Genomic DNA, 5,720 nt, shown 5'->3' on the forward strand with positions numbered 1-5,720 from the left:
ATATATATATATATATATATATATAAACAAAACTGTTTATATATATATATATTTGTTTATATATATATAAACAAAACTTGTTTGGTATATATATATATATATATATGAGAAAGATATATATAATATATATATATAACTGCATTTAAAATTTAAAATTATAACTGCAATATATATATATTGCAAACTACAGAGGTTTGGTGTGCAAAAAAGGCTTACAGACTGGTTTCCCTCTACCCTCAAAGATTCTTGCTTTAGGGGAGTTTCTAATATACTTGTGTAGTATAATTATAATTTTAATATAATTATTCTGTGGCTAAAACAGGAAGGTGTAGAATGAATATCCACACCAAATATATTCCCCAGCTCGTTAGCTCACAGATAAACTTATCCTGGGCATCACAGTCCACTGATGTGTAAAGGAGACACAAGCATTAAATTACAAAGTATAACGTCCAGGGCAAGACTCAGAAACAGGAGGCTTTCGCGCAGAGTTCAGATCAATATATACATGTAAAGCTATTAAGCATAAAGACCAAAACCGTTTATCTCAAGGCAAAAACAACAGAAACAAGACCCTCGCACACTGCTCTCTCCTCCCTGCCGAGCCAATATGGCCAGGGACAGCTCAGGTGCATCTAGTGGGGCTGATCCTTAGAAGTACTGAGCACCTCACAGTTGGCTTAGATACTCGAAGGCATTTAGGAGTGAGAGTCACAGGGGAAATGTAGGTGCCTAGCTGTGTTTCAAACACTTAAATCCACTATTTAAACACCACTGATACTCTCAAAACCACTGCTTAGCTGCTAGCTAGCCCTATAGGTCCCTACCATTCAGCAGCTGGTGTGCAAAAAGCTGCTGCTGACGTCCCATAACTAAGGAGCTGTTTGGAAGATTAGTCCAAGCCAAAGCCCGGGAGCAGGATTCTCCAGCAAGGCATCCCCCACCCCTCTCTCAACAGCAGGGCATCCTCTCATGTGCATGCTCTGAACATAACAGAGCTAATGCAGCTCCAGGTGGGTGGAGACAAAGCAGCACAGCACCCTTCCCCTCCAGCTCTCACGTCTCAGGTGGGCACTTGCATCACTGGACCACTGCCTATTCAGGTCTCTCTCTCTCTCTGGGATTTCCTTTTTTGATGGGACAGTCAGGCTGACCCAGCTTGCAGGCCTAGCTTCAGACAAGGTTAAGGATCCTGAGTAGAGGGAGGTGATTTTTTCTGGCCTGAGTCCTCCTCAGCATTTCCCGTCTCACTTGGGTGTCTCACTGTCCTGGTGGTTTCTGAGGATCCCTTCCAGAAACACCGAACTGCCCCCATGCATTGTATGGGGAACCTGGGCCTCTATCCCTGGCTTGAGGATGCCTCTGCATGGCAGGGCACCAAGCGATTAGGTGTACAGTGCCTAAGTAGCTTCAGGAAGCCAGGGCAGAGACCAGACTTTTTGAACAACATTAGACACCTAAATAAGAGCGGCATGATTTCTCTGACAGGTTGAGCATCCATAGCTCCCAACTACCTTAGGTACTTCTATGGGCCCTGTTAGCATGATAGCTGAGAGTCTCATGCTCTTTAATGTATTTAGCTCCATGACACTCCTGTGATGGAAATGTTATTATCCCCATTTTACAGATGGGGAACTGAGGCTCGGAGAGGCTGCATGATCCCCTGCAACAGGTGACAAAGGAAATCTGGGGATGCACGGGGAGTGCAGCCCAGAACCCAGGACAACCAGTGAGCAGTGCGTCCCTGTTCAACACTGTGGCTTTAGTCACCCACGTATGGAGATGGCCTGCTCTGTCACGATCAAGCGGACACAACGTACATGGCAGCTTGGCATCCTGTGGACTCCAAGTCCAGCCAGAAACACGTGACCCCACCGGATTAATTTCAAGACCCCAGAGGGTGGTAACTAGCCACTAAACCTCTCTGAAGGGAAGTAGGGCTCTGTTCGTCCTTGAAAACACACCAACTAGGGAGGGCATCTTGCAGCTGGAAGCTCTCCCGGCCCTGCTATCCCATAGGCAGCACTGCCTTTCCCGTTGAGCCAATGCTCTCACCTGCAAGCAAGCACTGAGCTTTCCCATCTTGCTCCCCCCATGTTGACGTGCCCGCTTCAGAGGAATGCAACCCAGCACTGCGGTAACCGTAGTACGACCCTGAAAATAAACTAGAACTGCCTGCATTCGTGCTTCTCCAGCAGGCATGGAGAGAGAGCTGCCCGAGCCTTCCTGTAGCAGTCGCAAAGGTCTTTGCAGTGAGGAGAGGCAAATGAGAAGACTGAGAGTAACTGAGGGAGACGTTCGTTGTATCGATTGTATAAACTGTCACCGGAGTGGCAATGAGCATTTTTGTTTCCATCCCAGGGAATAATCCAGCCTGATAATTAGTACATGGGAGATAAGTGGAAAATGAGACATCTAGCGAGGGCAGTTCAAACCTCGTCATGACATTGATAATGTGCAGATACATAGATCACTGTCGGGGCAAAGTGCTACTGCGAGCCTGTCTTCCCATTGCCTCATCAATCCATCATCCTCTTAGCAGCTGCCACCTTGGCAGGCACTCACCGACAGCCCTGCATTTGAATTGCAAGGAGCAGGCTCCACCAGGGAATACAGATTTAAGAATCTAAGATTCAAATTTGTTTAAGTATTGTGAACAGCAATTCCCTTGCAAGGCATCTTCATTGCCCTTTTGCCAAGGGGGAACAGTTGGGTCTTTGTTAGAAGTACAAATTGCTTCTTAATGCAAAGGATAAAGCAGAGCCCAGGCACCTCCTTAGAATTCCTCCTGGCTCTTGGTAATGCTGCTGCATGTCAATTTTAATTTTTGAAATTTAAACTGAGGGCTTTGTGTCTAAGCTCCATCTCATCGGGGGGGGAGAGGAATAGTCAAAAAGGATTAAAGGCCCGGTGGGAATTGAGGCTCCATTGCAATTATACTTCATTTGGGTCCCAGACATTGGTTTTAATCATATTCTAGATGATCCAATCAACAAGACATTAGAGATTGGTAAGTGTATAACACATGTACCTGGTCATGAACTCATCCTCCTGCTTGAGCAAGGAGGGGTCCCTTCGCATAGAACGAGGGAATAGCTTTCTCCGACACCAAAGCTGAATTTGGCCTTTCTTCTCTGACCAGTAAAGCAGCAATACACGCTGAGGACTAGGTAAGAGACCGAGTCGTCTTCAATGACCTGATGATCTTTGTACAGTCCCAAACCATTGCTGGAATAAATTCATCACAGCTATGATCCCATTAGCTCCCGGGGCGGAGGTGAGGGCAGGGCCTCCCTGCGCCAGTGGGAGCTCCGAGTCTGACTCCGCGCACAGGGTAACAAGGTGTAACTCCATTGAAGCCAATGGAAGTCTCCTTGTGTCAAATCTCTGCGCGCTAAGAGAATCAAGCCTAGAACGAGAGATGAATGAGAGGGGAAGAGCGAAGAAGCAGCCCAGACCCCTGGCAGCAGTCAGGCAGCAGCCCCAACTTACACCAGCAGAGGATCTGGGCTGGTGTGTGAGATTCATCCCCGTACCAGTTGGCTGTGCAATTATATGTTCAACGTGTGTCATTTTAAAAGAAGCGAGTGTCTGCAATTATTCAGATTCTCAAGGGAATGGAAGAAAGAGAGACTACACTGGATTTGGCATGGTTTGTACGCGTGTGCACGTGTGTGTAAAGCCAGATTCACACAGACACACTTAGACGTCTATGCTTACTGCATATTGACCTTTACACTCACACCCGAGTCCTCCTCTACTTCTTCCTGGCAATCACTCTATCAGGCTAAAAACAGACGCTGGTTTAAACCGCTGACTGACTGTCCTGGGTTTTGACTCGCATCAAAACAGGCCAAGACAACCCTTTACACATGCCGCTTGAATGGAAATTAACTCCCGTTAACCTTGATTGTCCCGGGGCTCAGTGTTAACGCCAATACTTCAGCTACTTAAAGTGAGAGAAAGAACTTGTCCTCCTGCAGGATTCCAGGAGAAAAGTCTCTGTCCTCGGATAAACCAGGTGTCTGTTCTTAGCCTAAACGTCAGTGATTTCACCCAGTGCCTGATAAAGGGCCTGAAGTCAAATGAACTTTGGTCGCCTCTGGAGCCGGGCCACACACCTTGTACAACCTCCCTGCCCGGCTCCTCTCCTTTGGGCCTTTCTCAGTCCAGGTGATGGGATGCACCCTCTTCTCGCACAACTGCAGGATGGGGAAACTTTACCCTTCACCATCCACTCACTAACCTAAAATTTTGCTGCAAACATGAAGTGACCCTCCCTGGGCAGCCCTCCCCTTCGCTCCCCTCCCCATGCAGCCTCAGAAGAGACACGCAGTAAGAAACCATTGTCTAAAAACATAATTTAATGTGATTTGTGGTTGTGGCCATCGTTGGTGATGCGCTGGCCGGGCAGCCGGGGACAGCGGGATTCATGACACCATCATTCACACGAGGATTGCATTGCACGTAAACAAAAAGTTACACTTGACCCTATACAAACAAAAGCAGCAAGGACGAGCCGGTGCACGTGGCCGGCCAGCCCACCTCGCCAGGAGCCTGGCCGGTGACCGCAGGGAGGCGCAGCGTGCAGGGGGCCGGGCTCGGCAGTCCGTGGCTTCCCCCCGAGGCCCATGACACGTGCTAGTCCGCTTCAAGCAGCAGCTGAGCTCCTAGCGACACACGCGGGGACAGATGCACTGTGGCTGTGGGGAGGGATGGGCTCGCTCGCCTCCACCGCAAAACAAAACGTACGGATGGCTAACGCAGCTAACGTGGCCCGCGGCAGGCTCGGTGGCTTGCTGGGGTGCTGGGCTAGTCGGGGTACAGGAGGAAGCCCGAGAAGGTGCTGTACTTGTTGTTGTTGCCACCGTGTGCCTTGCCACCATCCAGCTTGACATACACCTCGTCCCCCGAGTCCAGGTGCAGCACCACGCTGTTGCTGGCGTAGTCGTAGTTCTGGTCCGCGTCCTGCGCGATGGCGCTGGCCCGCACCTGCAGAGCAGCCGCAGAGGGCTCAGTCTCTCCGCCACACAGGGCATCTGCCCCCCATACCCATCTCCCAGGCTTCCCCTCCTGGCATCTAACGCCCAGCACTCCCCTCCTGGGACGCAGAGCCTCTGCCTCCCCCACCCTCAACATGCCCCTTCCTCCAGTCCCCACCAAAGCCCCTCAATCCCCTCCTCCTGCCCCCAGCCAATGCCCCTTGGCAGCTCCTTCCCAGCCCCCCCTCGCCCTGTGGCCAAGCTTCCCCAGCCTCCAGCCCCTTACAGATTTCATAGCCGCTAGAGCTGGAAGGGACCTCCCCGAGATCATCGGGTCCAGCCCCCCGCCCAAGGGGCAGGAAGTCGGCAGGGGTCAAATGATCCCAGCGAGATAAGCATCTTTCTCTCCTCCCCTCCCTCTTGCCCTTATCCCCCCACCCCAGTTCTCCCTTCCCCAGCCTCCCCCCAGGTCTGCACCTCCGGGATCCCCCCCATCACCTTGAGGAGAGCGGGGAAGGGGGTGCCAGAGCCAAGAGCAGTGGGGAGGAAGGGAAGGGGAGGGAGGGAAGCCCGGGAAGGAAAGGCGGAAGCGCTGGGATCCCTGGGGAGGGAGGGAAGGGGACAGAGGGGAGCACCGGGGAGGGAGGGAAGGGGACAGAGGGGAGCACCGGGAAAGGGGCCGGGGGAGCACGGGGGAAGGGGGTAAGGGGACAGAGGGGAGCACCGGGGAAGGAGGGA

The sequence above is a fragment of the Gavialis gangeticus genome, unplaced genomic scaffold, assembly GCF_001723915.1.
Source record: "Gavialis gangeticus isolate Ggan-Ray unplaced genomic scaffold, GavGan_comp1, whole genome shotgun sequence".
In the NCBI taxonomy this organism is placed as follows: domain Eukaryota; kingdom Metazoa; phylum Chordata; order Crocodylia; family Gavialidae; genus Gavialis; species Gavialis gangeticus.